This window comes from Hyperolius riggenbachi, chromosome 7 (genome assembly GCF_040937935.1).
Source record: "Hyperolius riggenbachi isolate aHypRig1 chromosome 7, aHypRig1.pri, whole genome shotgun sequence".
NCBI lineage: Eukaryota > Metazoa > Chordata > Amphibia > Anura > Hyperoliidae > Hyperolius > Hyperolius riggenbachi.
In genome coordinates, this window is record NC_090652.1 from 317,393,562 (window position 1) to 317,413,153 (window position 19,592).

At 50.8% G+C, this 19,592-nt stretch overlaps 1 protein-coding gene across 6 annotated transcripts in view; it reads left to right on the forward strand.

Moving 5' to 3' along the window:
* Positions 1–11,159: 11,159 nt before the first annotated feature.
* SLC12A8 (solute carrier family 12 member 8) overlaps positions 11,160–19,592 on the forward strand; it is an 84,107-nt gene continuing 75,674 nt past the window's right edge. For 5 of the 6 annotated variants that reach the window (XM_068246249.1, XM_068246255.1, XM_068246254.1 and 2 more), the window contains exon 1: positions 11,163–11,235. The gene's annotated coding sequence lies outside the window, so the exon portion shown is untranslated. Of the gene's footprint in view, positions 11,236–19,592 lie in introns of all 6 variants that reach the window. The other variant, XM_068246251.1, reaches the window with a different exon arrangement.

A 19,592-nucleotide genomic window follows, 5' to 3' on the forward strand; every position in this document is an offset into this window, starting at 1 on the left:
CTCTGTCCTCTCATGCTCCCTGTAATTTCCTGCTCCTGGCAGGATGTGCACAGCAGCTGAGGCCAGAGTGTTATGGGTATGCATGCTCTGTCCTCTCATGCTCCCTGTAATTTCCTGCTCCTGCCTGGATGTGCACAGCAGCTGAGGCCGGGAGTGTTATGGGTATGCATGCTCTGTCCTCTCATGCTCCCTGTAATTTCCTGCTCCTGCCTGAATGTGCACAGCAGCCGAGGCCGGGAGTGTTATGGGTATGCATGCTCTGTCCTCCTGCTCCCTGTAATTTCCTGCTCCTGCCTGGATGTGCACAGCAGCCGAGGCCGGGAGTGTTATGGGTACGCATGCTCTGTCCTCTCCTGCTCCCTGTAATTTCCTGCTCCTGCCTGGAAGTGCACAGCAGCCGAGGCCGGGAGTGTTAGGGGTATGCATGCTCTGTCCTCTCCTGCTCCCTGTAATTTCCTGCTCCTGCCTGGATGTGCACAGCAGCGGAGGCTGGGAGTGTTATGGGTATGCATGCTCTGTCCTCTCATGCTCCCTGTAATTTCCTGCTCCTGCCTGGATGTGCACAGCAGCCGAGGCCGGAGTGTTATGGGTATGCATGCTCTGTCCTCTCCTGCTCCCTGTAATTTCCTGCTCCTGCCTGGATGTGCACAGCAGCTGAGGCCGGAGTGTTATGGGTATGCATGCTCTGTCCTCTCCTGCTCCCTGTAATTTCCTGCTCCTGCCTGGATGTGCACAGCAGCTGAGGCCGGGAGTGTTATGGGCATGCATGCTCTGTCCTCTCCTGCTCCCTGTAATTTCCTGCTCCTGCCTGGATGTGCACAGCAGCTGAGGCTGGGAGTGTTATGGGTATGCATGCTCTGTCCTCTCCTGCTCCCTGTAATTTCCTGCTCCTGCCTAGATGTGCACAGCACCCGAGGCCGGGAGTGTTATGGGTATGCATGCTCTGTCCTCTCCTGCTCCCTGTAATTTCCTGCTCCTGCCTGGATGTGCACAGCAGCCGAGGCCGGGAGTGTTATGGGTATGCATGCTCTGTCCTCTCCTGCTCCCTGTAATTTCCTGCTCCTGCCTAGATGTGCACAGCAGCTGAGGCCGGGAGTGTTATGGGTATGCATGCTCTGTCCTCTCCTGCTCCCTGTAATTTCCTGCTCCTGCCTGGATGTGCACAGCAGCCGAGGCCGGGAGTGTTATGGGAATGTATGCTCTGTCCTCTCATGCTCCCTGTAATTTCCCCTCCTGCCTGGATGTGCACAGCAGCTGAGGCCGGAGTGTTATGGGTATGCATGCTCTGTCCTCTCCTGCTCCCTGTAATTTCCTGCTCCTGCCTGGATGTGCACAGCAGCTGAGGCCGGGAGTGTTATGGGTATATGCTCTGTCCTCTCATGCTCCCTGTAATTTCCTGCTCCTGCCTGGATGTGCACAGCAGTTGAGGCCGGGAGTGTTATGGGTATATGCTCTGTCCTCTCATGCTCCCTGTAATTTCCTGCTCCTGCCTGGATGTGCACAGCAGCTGAGGCCGGGAGTGTTATGGGTATGCATGCTCTGGCCTCTCCTGCTCCCTGTAATTTCCTGCTCCTGCCTAGATGTGCACAGCAGCCGAGGCCGGGAGTGTTATGGGTATGCATGCTCTGTCCTCTCCTGCTCACTGTAATTTCCTGCTCCTGCCTAGATGTGCACAGCAGCTGAGGCCGGGGGGGGTTATGGGTATGCATGCTCTGTCCTCTCCTGCTCCCTGTAATTTCCTGCTCCTGCCTGGATGTGCACAGCAGCTGAGGCCGGGAGTGTTATGGGTATGCATGCTCTGTCCTCTCATGCTCCCTGTAATTTCCTGCTCCTGCCTACATGTGCACAGCAGCTGAGGCCGGGAGTGTTATGGGTATGCATGCTCTGTCCTCTCCTGCTCCCTGTAATTTCCTGCTCCTGCCTGGATGTGCACAGCAGCTGAGGCTGGGAGTGTTATGGGTATGCATGCTCTGTCCTCTCATGCTCCCTGTAATTTCCTGCTCCTGCCTGGATGTGCACAGCAGCTGAGGCCAGAGTGTTATGGGTATGCATGCTCTGTCCTCTCCTGCTCCCTGTAATTTCCTGCTCCTGCCTGGATGTGCACAGCAGCTGAGGCCGGGAGTGTTATGGGTACGCATGCTCTGTCCTCTCCTGCTCCCTGTAATTTCCTGCTCCTGCCTACATGTGCACAGCAGCTGAGGCCGGGAGTGTTATGGGTATGCATGCTCTGTCCTCTCCTGCTCCCTGTAATTTCCTGCTCCTGCCTGGATGTGCACAGCAGCTGAGGCCAGAGTGTTATGGGTATGCATGCTCTGTCCTCTCCTGCTCCCTGTAATTTCCTGCTCCTGCCTGGATGTGCACAGCAGCTGAGGCCAGAGTGTTATGGGTACGCATGCTCTGTCCTCTCCTGCTCCCTGTAATTTCCTGCTCCTGCCTACATGTGCACAGCAGCTGAGGCCGGGAGTGTTATGGGTATGCATGCTCTGGCCTCTCCTGCTCCCTGTAATTTCCTGCTCCTGCCTGGATGTGCACAGCAGCCGAGGCCGGGAGTGTTATGGGTATGCATGCTCTGTCCTCTCCTGCTCCCTGTAATTTCCTGCTCCTGCCTGGATGTGCACAGCAGGCGAGGCTGGGAGTGTTATGGGTATGCATGCTCTGTCCTCTCCTGCTCCCTGTAATTTCCTGCTCCTGCCTGGATGTGCACAGCAGCCGAGGCCGGGAGAATTATGGGTACGCATGCTCTGTCCTCTCATGCTCCCTGTAATTTCCTGCTCCTGCCTGGATGTGCACAGCAGCTGAGGCTGGGAGTGTTATGGGTATGCATGCTCTGTCCTCTCATGCTCCCTGTAATTTCCTGCTCCTGCCTGGATGTGCACAGCAGCTGAGGCCGGAGTGTTATGGGTATGCATGCTCTGGCCTCTCCTGCTCCCTGTAATTTCCTGCTCCTGCCTGGATGTGCACAGCAGCCGAGGCTGGGAGTGTTATGGGTATGCATGCTCTGGCCTCTCATGCTCCCTGTTATTTCCTGCTCCTGCCTGGATGTGCACAGCAGCCGAGGCTGGGAGTGTTATGGGTATGCATGCTCTGTCCTCTCCTGCTCCCTGTAATTTCCTGCTCCTGCCTGGATGTGCACAGCAGCTGAGGCCGGAGTGTTATGGGTATGCATGCTCTGTCCTCTCATGCTCCCTGTAATTTCCTGCTCCTGCCTGGATGTGCACAGCAGCTGAGGCCGGAGTGTTATGGGTATGCATGCTCTGTCCTCTCATGCTCCCTGTAATTTCCTGCTCCTGCCTGGATGTGCACAGCAGCCGAGGCCGGGAGTGTTATGGGTATGCATGCTCTGTCCTCTCCTGCTCCCTGTAATTTCCTGCTCCTGTCTGGATGTGCACAGCAGCCAAGGCCGGAGTGTTATGGGTATGCATGCTCTGTCCTCTCCTGCTCCCTGTAATTTCCTGCTCCTGCCTGGATGTGCACAGCAGCCGAGGCCGGGAGTGTTATGGGTATGCATGCTCTGTCCTCTCCTGCTCCCTGTAATTTCCTGCTCCTGCCTGGATGTGCACAGCAGCCGAGGCTGGGAGTGTTATGGGTATGCATGCTCTGTCCTCTCCTGCTCCCTGTAATTTCCTGCTCCTGCCTGGATGTGCACAGCAGCCGAGGCCGGGAGTGTTATGGGTATGCATGCTCTGTCCTCTCCTGCTCCCTGTAATTTCCTGCTCCTGTCTGGATGTGCACAGCAGCTGAGGCCGGGAGTGTTATGGGTATGCATGCTCTGTCCTCTCATGTTCCCTGTAATTTCCTGCTCCTGCCTGGATGTGCACAGCAGCCGAGGCTGGGAGTGTTATGGGTATGCATGCTCTGTCCTCTTCTGCTCCCTGTAATTTCCTGCTCCTGTCTGGATGTGCACAGCAGCTGAGGCCGGGAGTGTTATGGATATGCATGCTCTGTCCTCTCCTGCTCCCTGTAATTTCCTGCTCCTGCCTGGATGTGCACAGCAGCCGAGGCTGGGAGTGTTATGGGTATGCATGCTCTGTCCTCTCCTGCTCCCTGTAATTTCCTGCTCCTGCCTGGATGTGCACAGCAGCTGAGGCCGGGAGTGTTATGGGTATGCATGCTCTGTCCTCTCCTGCTCCCTGTAATTTCCTGCTCCTGCCTGGATGTGCACAGCAGGCGAGGCTGGGAGTGTTATGGGTATGCATGCTCTGTCCTCTCCTGCTCCCTGTAATTTCCTGCTCCTGCCTGGATGTGCACAGCAGCCGAGGCCGGGAGTGTTATGGGTATGCATGCTCTGTCCTCTCCTGCTCCCTGTAATTTCCTGCTCCTGCCTGGATGTGCACAGCAGCAGAGGCCAGGAGTGTTATGGGTATGCATGCTCTGTCCTCTCATGCTCCCTGTAATTTCCTGCTCCTGCCTGGATGTGCACAGCAGCCGAGGCCGGGAGTGTTATGGGTATGCATGCTCTGTCCTCTCATGCTCCCTGTAATTTCCTGCTCCTGCCTGGATGTGCACAGCAGCCGAGGACGGGAGTGTTATGGGTATGCATGCTCTGTCCTCTCCTGCTCCCTGTAATTTCCTGCTCCTGCCTGGATGTGCACAGCAGCTGAGGCCGGAGTGTTATGGGTATGCATGCTCTGTCCTCTCATGCTCCCTGTAATTTCCTGCTCCTGCCTGGATGTGCACAGCAGCTGAGGCCGGAGTGTTATGGGTATGCATGCTCTGTCCTCTCATGCTCCCTGTAATTTCCTGCTCCTGCCTGGATGTGCAAAGCAGCCGAGGCCGGGAGTGTTATGGGTATGCATGCTCTGTCCTCTCCTGCTCCCTGTAATTTCCTGCTCCTGTCTGGATGTGCACAGCAGTTGAGGCCGAGAGTGTTATGGGTATGCATGCTCTGTCGTCCTGCTCCCTGTAATTTCCTGCTCCTGCCTGGATGTGCACAGCAGCTGAGGCCGGGAGTGTTATGGGTACGCATGCTCTGTCCTCTCCTGCTCCCTGTAATTTCCTGCTCCTGCCTGGATGTGCACAGCAGCCGAGGCCGGGAGTGTTATGAGTATGCATGCTCTGTCCTCCTGCTCCCTGTAATTTCCCCTCCTGTCTGGATGTGCACAGCAGCCAAGGCCGGAGTGTTATGGGTATGCATGCTCTGTCCTCTCCTGCTCCCTGTAATTTCCTGCTCCTGCCTGGATGTGCACAGCAGCCGAGGCCGGGAGTGTTATGGGTATGCATGCTCTGTCCTCTCCTGCTCCCTGTAATTTCCTGCTCCTGCCTGGATGTGCACAGCAGCCGAGGCTGGGAGTGTTATGGGTATGCATGCTCTGTCCTCTCCTGCTCCCTGTAATTTCCTGCTCCTGCCTGGATGTGCACAGCAGCCGAGGCCGGGAGTGTTATGGGTATGCATGCTCTGTCCTCTCCTGCTCCCTGTAATTTCCTGCTCCTGTCTGGATATGCACAGCAGCCGAGGCCGGGAGTGTTATGGGTATGCATGCTCTGGCCTCTCATGCTCCCTGTTATTTCCTGCTCCTGCCTGGATGTGCACAGCAGCCGAGGCTGGGAGTGTTATGGGTATGCATGCTCTGTCCTCTCCTGCTCCCTGTAATTTCCTGCTCCTGTCTGGATGTGCACAGCAGCCAAGGCCGGAGTGTTATGGGTATGCATGCTCTGTCCTCTCCTGCTCCCTGTAATTTCCTGCTCCTGCCTGGATGTGCACAGCAGCCGAGGCCGGGAGTGTTATGGGTATGCATGCTCTGTCCTCTCATGCTCCCTGTAATTTCCTGCTCCTGCCTGGATGTGCACAGCAGCCGAGGCCGGGAGTGTTATGGGTATGCATGCTCTGTCCTCTCCTGCTCCCTGTAATTTCCTGCTCCTGCCTGGATGTGCACAGCAGCCGAGGCCGGGAGTGTTATGGGTATGCATGCTCTGTCCTCCTGCTCCCTGTAATTTCCTGCTCCTGCCTGGATGTGCACAGCAGCCGAGGCCGGGAGTGTTATGGGTATGCATGCTCTGTCCTCTCCTGCTCCCTGTAATTTCCTGCTCCTGCCTGGATGTGCACAGCAGCCGAGGCCGGGAGTGTTATGGGTACGCATGCTCTGTCCTCTCCTGCTCCCTGTAATTTCCTGCTCCTGCCTGGATGTGCACAGCAGCCGAGGCCGGGAGTGTTAGGGGTATGCATGCTGTGTCCTCTCCTGCTCCCTGTAATTTCCTGCTCCTGCCTGGATGTGCACAGCAGCTGAGGCCGGGAGTGTTATGGGAATGTATGCTCTGTCCTCCTGCTCCCTGTAATTTCCTGCTCCTGCCTGGATGTGCACAGCAGCCGAGGCCGGAGTGTTATGGGTACGCATGCTCTGTCCTCTCCTGCTCCCTGTAATTTCCTGCTCCTGCCTGGATGTGCACAGCAGCTGAGGCCGGGAGTGTTATGGGAATGCATGCTCTGTCCTCTCCTGCTCCCAGTAATTTCCCCTCCTGCCTGGATGTGCACAGCAGCCGAGGCCGGGAGTGTTATGGGTATGCATGCTCTGTCCTCTCCTGCTCCCTGTAATTTCCTGCTCCTGCCTGGATGTGCACAGCAGCTGAGGCCGGGAGTGTTATGGGTATGCATGCTCTGTCCTCTCCTGCTCCCTGTAATTTCCTGCTCCTGTCTGGATGTGCACAGCAGCCGAGGCTGGGAGTGTTATGGGTATGCATGCTCTGTCCTCTCCTGCTCCCTGTAATTTCCTGCTCCTGGCAGGATGTGCACAGCAGCTGAGGCCGGGAGTGTTATGGGAATGTATGCTCTGTCCTCTCCTGCTCCCTGTAATTTCCTGCTCCTGCCTGGATGTGCACAGCAGCTGAGGCTGGGAGTGTTATGGGTATGCATGCTCTGTCCTCTCCTGCTCCCTGTAATTTCCTGCTCCTGCCTGGATGTGCACAGCAGCTGAGGCCGGGAGTGTTATGGGAATGTATGCTCTGTCCTCTCCTGCTCCCTGTAATTTCCTGCTCCTGGCAGGATGTGCACAGCAGCTGAGGCCGGAGTGTTATGGGAATGCATGCTCTGTCCTCTCCTGCTCCCAGTAATTTCCCCTCCTGCCTGGATGTGCACAGCAGCTGAGGCCGGGAGTGTTATGGGAATGCATGCTCTGTCCTCTCCTGCTCCCAGTAATTTCCTGCTCCTGCCTACATGTGCACAGCAGCTGAGGCCGGGAGTGTTATGGGAATGCATGCTCTGTCCTCTCATGCTCCCTGTAATTTCCTGCTCCTGCCTGGATGTGCACAGCAGCTGAGGCCGGGAGTGTTATGGGAATGCATGCTCTGTCCTCTCCTGCTCCCTGTAATTTCCTGCTCCTGGCAGGATGTGCACAGCAGCTGAGGCCGGAGTGTTATGGGAATGCATGCTCTGTCCTCTCATGCTCACTGTAATTTCCTGCTCCTGCCTGGATGTGCACAGCAGCTGAGGCCGGGAGTGTTATGGGAATGCATGCTCTGTCCTCTCCTGCTCCCAGTAATTTCCCCTCCTGCCTGGATGTGCACAGCAGCTGAGGCCGGGAGTGTTATGGGAATGCATGCTCTGTCCTCTCCTGCTCCCAGTAATTTCCCCTCCTGCCTGGATGTGCACAGCAGCTGAGGCCGGAGTGTTATGGGTATGCATGCTCTGTCCTCTCCTGCTCCCTGTAATTTCCTGCTCCTGCCTGGATGTGCACAGCAGTTGAGGCCGGGAGTGGTATGGGTATATGCTCTGTCCTCTCATGCTCCCTGTAATTTCCTGCTCCTGCCTGGATGTGCACAGCAGCCGAGGCTGGGCGAGTTATGGGTATGCGTACTTGACAAGTGCTGCTCATACACGTCATTTCTGAAGTATGCATGCCCAGAACGTTATCGGCTGCTGTGCATCCAGGCAGGAGCGCAAAATTACACTGAGTGGAGTGGACAGATTCTGCAAGTGGACAGAGCATGCGCTGCTTCTTTGTCAAATGGGGGGCAGAGCAGCACATTGTAGGGGGGGGCCCATTCTCACCAGTGATCACTAGTCAGGGTGTTGGACAGAAATGGGGGGGGGGGGGGGGGAGGGGGTAACAGCGGACCTTGGGCGCTACAAGGTACAAATCCAGCCTTGCCGGCAAGGTTCTATGGAATCACTTGTGTGCTAGGTTGTACGGCCCTGCAGCAAGGCCATAAAGCTGCAGTGGCCTAAATTGTAAAAAAATAGCCTGGTCACTAGGGGGGTGTAATCCTACGGTTCTTTAGCAAGGTGTGAAATGTCGTGAGCCATGAGGAGGCCAAATAATGCTCTGTTCTACACAATCTAAGGGGTCTACAAGTATGACTCACATACTGAAGAGAAGACACACAGGTTACCAAATATACACAATCCTGGCATTACAGCTATGGCTGGATATGTGTGACCTTTGGAATGTGAGGTTACATATTGGGATTTAACATGAAGTACACAATACCGTATCTGCAGGTGGTCATCCACGTGAGCCTGGAACACCTTCAATTTTGATTGGCCAATGAGTGGCCAGTTTTACCATCTCCATGTAGTATGAGGGTCAGCAGATATTGCATTTGGAGCAGATTGTGTAGGTAAGCTTTCTGACTACATGTAGGTGGTAAAATTGGTCAGAGATTGGCCAATCAAAGTTAAAGGTGTGTACCGGGCTCTAGAAGAGCCAACCAAATACAGCCAAGTGTGGAGGCAACATTACAGGACATGAACAAACTTAAGCTACATCCACACGGGGGACAATTGTCCCCCGTTGCATGGCTACAAGGGACCAGGGAGCGACAGGCGGCGATAGCTATCCACACGTCTCGCCAGAAAGGCAGAGATGCGGCGGAAGCTGTCTGTGAATGGAGCATCTCCCGCCCGTATGCTCCATTCACTTGCATTGTGTTTCCTGTCGCTAGTCCGCATACACGCGACAGTTGCGGCGACAGCTGTAGCCGGCGATTGAACATGTCAATCGCCTAGCGACAGCTCCGACGGGCGACGGTTTGGGGCACGCGCATCATACACACGGGCGAGCTATCGCCGCAACACGCGCGTGCCACGTGGTTGCGGTGACAGCTGTACCCCGTGTGTATGAGCCATAAGAGACAAAAGACTGCCCAAGGTTGGGGTCCGTCTGCTGGAGAAACGTATTCCCTGCTGTATAATTGTTTACAATCGCAATTCAATATCTGCTTCCAGAACAAGAAGGTGTTTCTTGACAATCTCGATCATGCAGCCATATTCTGCACTACAAGAGACAACAAAGGTGGGCTTGTCCTGTCCACTATAGCATGGCTGCGACCCACTTACCTCGTTCCCCAGCGTACTGCTCATCTTTTGTACCATTTGACAACCCATTTTGGATATCCCCTTATCTCTAAGGCGGCACCTGACTTTGTGGGATTCCTCCAAAAATGACAATTCTTTTGCGCTTGGACAAACTCCCCCACAGGAATACCCAAAATGGTGTGTTTCGGGTTTCTAAAAATTTTCTGCATGTTTTCCGCATGCGGCAACAATGCGTACAAAAATTCTGGAAACGTGCGTAATTACAAACACATGGAAAAAAAAGTGGCATAAAAAGACTTGTCAAAAAAAAAAATATTAAAGTCCAGCAAACACAGCGCTCAAGGCTCCAGAATACATTGAAGTCAATGGGAAGGGAAATATATCACCAAGTACTAGTAGGTGATATAAAATCGGTAGTTAAGTCAGAAATAATGCGCCCCTTTTTCTTTGTGAATTTCGATTTTTGTTATGGGAATTAGTGACTTTTGCGGACTTTTAATGCATACAATTTTACGCATGCGATAAATTATCATGTGTAAAATGTTGTGAATGTCAAGCTGGTCTTATTTCAGTTGGAAATTCACCGCAAAGTGCATCTCCGCATGCGGAAAATGATTGTGAATAGAGCCTAATTTGTGCGCGTGTGAAAAGAACCTTACTTCTTGCAGCAGAAATTTGCACAACCCATGTAATTTACCATTGACTGTGATCAAAAACTGCGTGTGAGAATTCACACGAATGCGAATTCAAACGGAAAAAATACACATGCAGAAAAACGCTCAGTTTTCCCCAATAACAAGTGTGGACCCTTCCTAACGTCCCATTTCCAGTAGGAAGCGCGATCACGCTGCGATGTGACTGTTTTTCCTTCTATTTCCACTGCCACGATTTTGCTGTGCGATTGTCCTGCACGGCGATACAAAGTTTAGGCGCAAAAACGCACCAAAAAAAGCAGCAGGTCGGCGACTGCGATTAGGAAACAATCTAATCGGGACAGTGGAGCTACAGCACTGCGTTTACATGTTAATCGCGGTGCTGAAGTGATCAGCAAAACGGGCGTGCCTACTAGTGGAAAAGGGCTCTTATGCTGGGAATACACCATTAGATATTTTGGCAGATAGATGGTTCGATAGATAATTTCCGACTTGTCCAATCCCATTTTTTTTATGTTTTTCTGATCGATTTCTCATAGAAGTGAATGGAAATTGATAAGAAAAGATAAAAATCGATCGGAAAATTGATTTCAAAATCAATCAGACAGTAAAGCGGCTGAAAAAAAATTTGCGTATTCCCAGCATAATACAAACCATACAATTTCCCGTCAGACAGTCGAACCGATTGTTTTTTCCGACAGATCCGATCGTTTTCCTGATTGATTTTGTATCAAAGGGATCAGACTATCAACTAGGAAAACAATCGGTAATCAGATCAGACTTGTCGGAAATAATCGATTTGACCAGTCTATCTGACGGAAAATTGCATGGTGTGTACCAAGGTCGACTCATTTCCGTAAGATTGACGGAACGCAGGTAAAGGTCCCCCTCCCCCACTCGCAGTCTCCTGAGGCCAGTTACCCCGGGGTCACCACTGGTCACTCCGTCTGCCCCAACCTGATCATCCTGACAAGCTGGGGAGGGCAGGGGGCGGGGCAGAGAACAGGGGGGCGGGGCGGAGGATGAGGAATACAGCTGTAGTGATTACACTTGCAGCGCTACTGTGTATAGTGGTACTGGGCGGGGCCAGCTGTGGGGGTGGAGCCTGCGCCCTTCTAGAGCTACACCTGCTGGAGGGGGCGGTGCAGATTTCTCGGGGGGCGGAGCCGTAGCTCAGCCTTCTAGTGAAGAGAGGCGGGCACAGGTGTGATGGGCGGAGACAGAACTCCGCTCTCCATACAATGTATCAGCCGGGAGTGGGCGGGGCCGGACAGGTAACACGTGGCTGAGGTGACGCAGCGGCCGGAGCGGATCCCGGAGACCGGGAGGGAGTCGGTAAGTGAGCGAGGGGGGAGGAGGAGGGGCTCTTTCACTCACTTTATACCCCCCCTCCCCCATTATATCGCCCGATCACAGCTGTATGCTTCCAGTTCTTCTTATTCGGTAACAGAAGTAAAGTGACAGGTCCTCTTTCACTGTCAGCACTGGGCATGCTTCATGGTGTCACCAATAAATGATACAGGAACATTTACATAACATATATGTCTGGCAGCTGCCCTGTACCATGCATAGATTATATACAAGATATATAGCATCTGGTGCTCCTATATGTTTGACAGCTGCCCTGTACCATGCACATATTATATGGTATATACAGTATATATAGCATCTGCTGTGCCTAGATGTCTGACAGCTGCCCTGTACCATGCATATATTATATACAGAATATATAGTGTCTGCTGCTCCTATGTGTCTGACAGCTGCCCTGTACCATGCATATATTATATGGAATATACAGTATATATAGCATCTGCTGCTCCTATATGTCTGGCATAAATTCTACAGAAGGTATATAGTGTCTGCTGCGCCTAGATGTCTGACTGACAGCTGCCCTGTACCATGCATATATTATATACAGAATATATAGTGTCTGCTGCTCCTATGTGTCTGACAGCTGCCCTGTACCATGCATATATTATATAGAATATACAGTATATATAGCATCTGCTGCTCCTATATGTCTGGCATAAATTCTACAGAAGGTATATAGTGTCTGCTGCGCCTAGATGTCTGACTGACAGCTGCCCTGTACCATGCATATATTATATACAGAATATATAGTGTCTGCTGCTCCTATGTGTCTGACAGCTGCCCTGTACCATGCATATATTATATGGAATATACAGTATATATAGCATCTGCTGCTCCTATATGTCTGGCATAAATTCTACAGAAGGTATATAGTGTCTGCTGCGCCTAGATGTCTGACTGACAGCTGCCCTGTACCATGCATATATTATATACAGGATATATTGTTTCTGCTGCTCCTATATGTCTGACAGCTGCCCTGTACCATGCATATATTATATGGTATATACAGTATATGTAGTGTCTGCTGCTCCTATATGTATCACAGCTGCCGTATTATATGTTGTACACAGGATCTGTAGTGTCTGTTGCTCCTATCCTTTATAGGGTAATATCCTATTTTATTTTATATGTCTGACAGCGTCCAGTAATCTGCATATATTATATGTACAGTAGATGTGTAGCTCTGCTGCTCCTATCATATATAGGATAATATCAGATTGTATTATATATATGTGTGACAGCTGCCCTGTACTCTGCATATATTATATGTTACTAGGCAAATAGCCCTATTGCAAAACGAGCACTAGAAGCAGCGGCAGTGGCTGCGTCCGGCGCTAGTCTAGTTTAGGGAAACCAGCAGGAATCATCATAGGGAAATTCAGCTAACGCGATTGGGTGGACAGCGCCCTCTCAAACTGCTGGGTTTCCAATAGGCTGTAGTAAACTACGCCCACACTATTCGGCCAATCACAACACTTCATGCTTAGAGGATGCTGTGATTGGAGAACGGTTCCCTATGAGGTTTCCCGCGGGGTCTCTTAATAAAGCAGACTAGCGCCCTGCGTCCAACCCGTGCAGTGGTGCCTCGCTTGCACCCGTGTCTGTCTGCATGCATGGCAGATCCCAGGGCTTTTATTAGGTAGGATGTATATAGTACCATATAGGGAGACAGACATCACATGACAACACACACACACACACACACACACACACACACACACACACACACACACACACACACACACACACACACACACACACACACACACACACACACACACACACACACACACACACACACACACACACACACACACACACACACACACACACACACACACACACACACACACACACACACACACACACACACACACACACACACACACACACACACACACACACACACACACACACACACACACACACACACACACACACACACACACACACACACACACACACACACACACACACACACACACACACACACACACACACACACACACACACACACACACACACACACACACACACACACACACACACACACACACACACACACACACACCTTCCATTCCTTATTCCCTCCTCACCTGGACACAGCATCACCTGATAACCGCACATCACTGGACTCCACACAGGGCTGCTCCTCACCTCTCTGCTGAGCCAGACAAAACACCGGCTCATAGAGGGACAAAGTCTCTGGGCAAGGAGGGGGGGACACATAATATCAGCAGTCCTCATAGGATGGTCTGTACTGATGGACAAGGTCCTTGTGGGATGGTCCATGCTGATGATGTATGAGGTGCTTGTGGGATGGCCCGTGCTGATGATGTATGAGGTGCTTGTGGGATGGTCCATGCTGATGGTGTATGAGGTGCTTGTGGGATGGTCCATGCTGATGATGTATGAGGTGCTTGTGGGATGGCCCATGCTGATGATGTATGAGGTGCTTGTGGGATGGCCCGTGCTGATGATGTATGAGGTGCTTGTGGGATGGCCCGTGCTGATGATGTATGAGGTGCTTGTGGGATGGTCCATGCTGATGATGTATGAGGTGCTTGTGGGATGGTCCGTGCTGATGATGTATGAGGTGCTTGTGGGATGGCCCGTGCTGATGATGTATGAGGTGCTTGTGGGATGGTCCGTGCTGATGATGTATGAGGTGCTTGTCGGATGGTCCGTGCTGATGATGTATGAGGTGCTTGTGGGATGGTCCATGCTGATGATGTATGAGGTGCTTGTGGGATGGCCCGTGCTGATGATGTATGAGGTGCTTGTGGGATGGCCCGTGCTGATGATGTATGAGGTGCTTGTGGGATGGTCCGTGCTGATGATGTATGAGGTGCTTGTGGGATGGTCCGTGCTGATGATGTATGAGGTGCTTGTGGGATGGCCCGTGCTGATGATGTATGAGGTGCTTGTGGGATGGTCCGTGCTGATGATGTATGAGGTGCTTGTGGGATGGTCCATGCTGATGATGTATGAGGTGCTTGTGGGATGGTCCATGCTGATGATGTATGAGGTCCTTGTGGGATGGTCCATGCTGATGATGTATGAGGTCCTTGTGGGATGGTCTGTGCTGATGATGGACGGGGTCCTCATGGGATGGCCTTTGCTGACGATGAGGTCCTCATAGTATGGTCTTTACTGATGCCGAGGTCCTTACAGGATGGTCTTCGATGATGAAAGCGGTCCTAATTGCCTGTGCATATGAGTGGCTATATTGTAGATTTTTCTCCACTTACATCATTTTTGCCAGAAGTAATGTCACTGATCTGATAGATATGAACCCCCCGGTGACACCACAGGAAGTCATACATTCTCCCTTGTGACACCACAGGAAGTCATACATTCTCCCTTGTGACACCACAGGAAGTCATACATTCTCCCTTGTGACACCACAGGAAGTCATACATTCTCCCTTGTGACACCACAGGAAGTCATACATTCTCCCTTGTGACACCACAGGAAGTCATACATTCTCCCTTGTGACACCACAGGAAGTCATACATTCTCCCTTGTGACACCACAGGAAGTCATACATTCTCCCTTGTGACACCACAGGAAGTCATACATTCTCCCTTGTGACACCACAGGAAGTCATACATTCTGCCCAGTGACACTACAGGAAGTCATACATTCTCCCCGGTGACACCACAGGAAGTCATACATTCTCCCCGGTGACACCACAGGAAGTCCTACATTCTGCCCAGTGACACCACAGGAAGTCCTACATTCTCCCCGGTGACACCACAGGAAGTCCTACATTCTCCCTTGTGACACCACAGGAAGTCCTACATTCTCCCTTGTGACACCACAGGAAGTCCTACATTCTCCCTTGTGACACCACAGGAAGTCATACATTCTCCCCTGTGACACCACAGGAAGTCATACATTCTCCCCAGTGACACCACAGGAAGTCATACATTCTCCCTTGTGACACCACAGGAAGTCATACATTCTCCCTTGTGACACCACAGGAAGTCATACATTCTCCCTTGTGACACCACAGGAAGTCATACATTCTCCCTTGTGACACCACAGGAAGTCATACATTCTCCCTTGTGACACCACAGGAAGTCATACATTCTCCCTTGTGACACCACAGGAAGTCATACATTCTCCCTTGTGACACCACAGGAAGTCATACATTCTCCCTTGTGACACCACAGGAAGTCATACATTCTCCCTTGTGACACCACAGGAAGTCATACATTCTGCCCAGTGACACTACAGGAAGTCATACATTCTCCCCGGTGACACCACAGGAAGTCATACATTCTCCCCGGTGACACCACAGGAAGTCCTACATTCTGCCCAGTGACACCACAGGAAGTCCTACATTCTCCCTGGTGACACCACAGGAAGTCATACATTCTCCCTTGTGACACCACAGGAAGTCATACATTCTCCCTTGTGACACCACAGGAAGTCATACATTCTCCCCTGTGACACCACAGGAAGTCATACATTCTCCCCAGTGACACCACAGGAAGTCATACATTCTCCCCAGTGACACCACAGGAAGTCATACATTCTGCCCAGTGACACCACAGGAAGTCATGCATTCTCCCTTGTGACACCACAGGAAGTCATACATTTTCCTTTGTGACACCACAGGAAGTCATACATTCTCCCCTGTGACACCACAGGAAGTCATACATTCTCCCCTGTGACACCACAGGAAGTCATACATTCTCCCCGGTGACACCACAGGAAGTCATACATTCTCCCCGGTGACAGAACAGGAAGTCATACAATCTCCCCGGTGACATCACAGGAAGTCATACATTCTCCCTTGTGACACCACAGGAAGTCATACATTCTCCCCGGTGACACCACAGGAAGTCATACATTCTCCCCGGTGACACCACAGGAAGTCATACATTCTCCCCGGTGACACCACAGGAAGTCATACATTCTCCCCGGTGACACCACAGGAAGTCATACATTCTCCCCGGTGACACCACAGGAAGTCATACATTCTCCCCGGTGACACCACAGGAAGTCATACATTCTCCCTTCTGACATCACAGGAAGTCATACATTCTCCTTTGTGACACCACGGGAAGTCATACATTCTCCTTTGTGACACCACAGGAAGTCATACATTCTCCCTTGTGACACCACAGGAAGTCATACATTCTCCCTTGTGACACCACAGGAAGTCATACATTCTGCCCAGTGACACCACAGGAAGTCATACATTCTGCCCAGTGACACCACAGGAAGTCATACATTCTTCCCGGTGACACCACAGGAAGTCATACATTCTGCTTTGTGACAATACAGGAAGGCATACATTCTCCCTTCTGACATCACAGGGAGTCATACATTCTCCTTTGTGACACCACAGGAACTCATACATTCTCCCTTGTGAGATCACAGGAAGTCATACATTCTTCCCGGTGACACCACAGGAAGTCATACATTCTCCCCGGTGACACCACAGGAAGTCATACATTCTGCCCAGTGACACCACAGGAAGTCATACATTCTCCCCGGTGACACCACAGGAAGTCATACATTCTCCCTTGTGACACCACAGGAAGTCATACATTCTCCCTTGTGACACCACAGGAAGTCATACATTCTCCCCAGTGACACCACAGGAAGTCATACATTCTCCCTTGTGACACCACAGGAAGTCATACATTCTCCCTTGTGACACCACAGGAAGTCATACATTCTGCCCAGTGACACCACAGGAAGTCATACATTCTCCCCGGTGACACCACAGGAAGTCATACATTCTCCCTTGTGACACCACAGGAAGTCATACATTCTCCCCGGTGACACCACAGGAAGTCATACATTCTCCCTTGTGACACCACAGGAAGTCATACATTCTCTCTTGCGACACCACAGGAAGTCATACATTCTCTCTTGCGACACCACAGGAAGTCATACATTCTCTCTTGCGACACCACAGGAAGTCATACATTCTCCCCTGTGACACCACAGGAAGTCATACATTCTCCCCTGTGACACCACAGGAAGTCATACATTCTCCCCGGTGACACCACAGGAAGTCATACATTCTAGTAACAATGGAGGGTACAGCGACTGGCACTACGGCGGCACTCAAAATATGTCACAGCTTGCAAAACAAAAAGGCATAGATTCCACCAGGTATCCGCACATGTACAGCACAGCGTGCTCAGGATCAAGAAACGAAGATATCAAGCTCATTAACAACATAGATGTATGAAGATCCGGCACTGCTTCTAGCTTTAAAAAGAGCTTTATTGCCAGCGGCTCTTTCAATATGCAAACTTGAATGATGGTAAAGAAAACATGCAATTTACGCATGAATTCAGTAAGGACAAGGTAGCCTTCTTAGACCTAGAATTATGCATAGTAGAGAACCAAAAGGGCTACAGGAAGCCAGTATCAGGAAATACATTCTTGCATCGGACCAGCTATCATCCATCTCACGTCTTCAAATCACTACCATATGGCCAGTTTTTACGCCTGCGTAGAAACAATACCACATTTGATGATTTTCTGGAACAAGCAATGGATCTTAGAGCAAAGCTATTGGATAGGGGTGATACTCAGATAGAATTAGACCAAGCAATACAAAAAGCTAGCTTGATAGACAGGAAAGATATAGTGAAAAAGAAAAAGAGGAAAGAAACAAATAAAAACATAGGAGAGAGGTTAGTGTTCTCATTTGACTATAATCCAATGGCAGACGCAATAAGGCGCAATATTTTAGAGAAATGGAATATAATAAAACAGGATCCATCCCTGAAAGATATTTACAAAGAGCCACCCCTGATAACTTTTAGACGAGCCGCAACCATAGGCGATAAAGTCACCTCCAGTGAGTTCACGATGCCGAGGGAGCTTAACTGGCTAGAAAGAGGACAGACCAAAGGTAATTACAGATGTGGGCATTGCTCAATTTGCCCACAACTAGGCAGAGGGAGAAATGTACGAGTAGGTCCTGTGGACACGAAAGTACAACACTTTTTTACTTGCCAAACAAAGTTCGTGGTTTATATAATATGGTGCCCATGTCATCGGTTTTATATAGGTATGACAACTAGAGAAATGAAAACGAGAGTGTTGGAGCACTTCAGATCTGTGGATTCAGGGAAAGGATGCCAAAGACTCATAGAGCATGTCAGGATGGCCCATGGAAGCAATGCGAACTGCCTAACCTTTGCTGGCTTAGACCATATGCCAGTGCCACATAGAGGAGGAGACAGAGAACGATTACTCTTAAGAAAGGAATCCAATTGGATCATAAAAACAGATGCGATGGGCCCTTTAGGCCTGAACGAAAATATAGAAATGGCATGTTTCCTGGATCCTTAAAGTATAGTTTAGCTTTAAAACTTGAGAGTATAGAGTAGGTCCATTTGTATGTCTTTACTGTAAGAAGTGTTGTTGTTTTTAGGGTAGGGGCGATTTCTGCGCATCGGGAGTGCTATAATGGGGCTGATTGGGACGTGGGTCTCCGACTTGGTTTGATTATGTTAATTAGTAGAAAATATTCTCTTAAACGAATTCCTGACAGCGGGGGGCCACTGCCCAGTCTTAGCTCCATGAAGCCCTCAACAATTTTTTGGTGGGAGCTTTTTGCATCTCTTGATGTGCAGATTTATTCCCCTATATATTTTAGTTTTTTAAATTGTTAACACACGAGCCCATACCCGTTTGTGCTGCCACCTTGTGGCCATGTAGCAGATTGCTAGATCCGACTTGTAAATGGCAATCTTAAGCATGGTTCGCATACTCCCATCGATGTCTATACGCCTGCATGCGTACATCGATGTTTGTATGCATAATTACGTAAGCATGAAATGACGCAGGGAAGTTCCGGTAGTGTGCGCATGCTCCATTGCCGTCATTACGCATCCATGCGTACGTTAGTGGGAGCATGCGTACTTTTGTACGCGTAGAAGCGACGATGCGACCCGGAAATGATTCCTCATGCAGTATTTAACCCGGAAACGGACAGTCGTGAATTGCCACACTGCCTCTGAAGACGCTACTGAAGCGAAACGGACGTTAGGCGGGCCGTTCTTACCACCATGCCCCACAGCCTTCACTAACCACAACGGGTATGTGCACCTTGCATGTTTTTACCGCATGAATATTTCTTGACTACCTTGTTGGAAACTTGTTGGAAACTTTTTTGCATATTGAAAGAGCCGCTGGCAATAAAGCTCTTTTTAAAGCTAGAAGCAGTGCCGGATCTTCATACATCTATGTTGTGAATAAGTCATACATTCTCCCTTGTGACACCACAGGAAGTCATACATTCTCCCTTGTGACACCACAGGAAGTCATACATTCTCCCC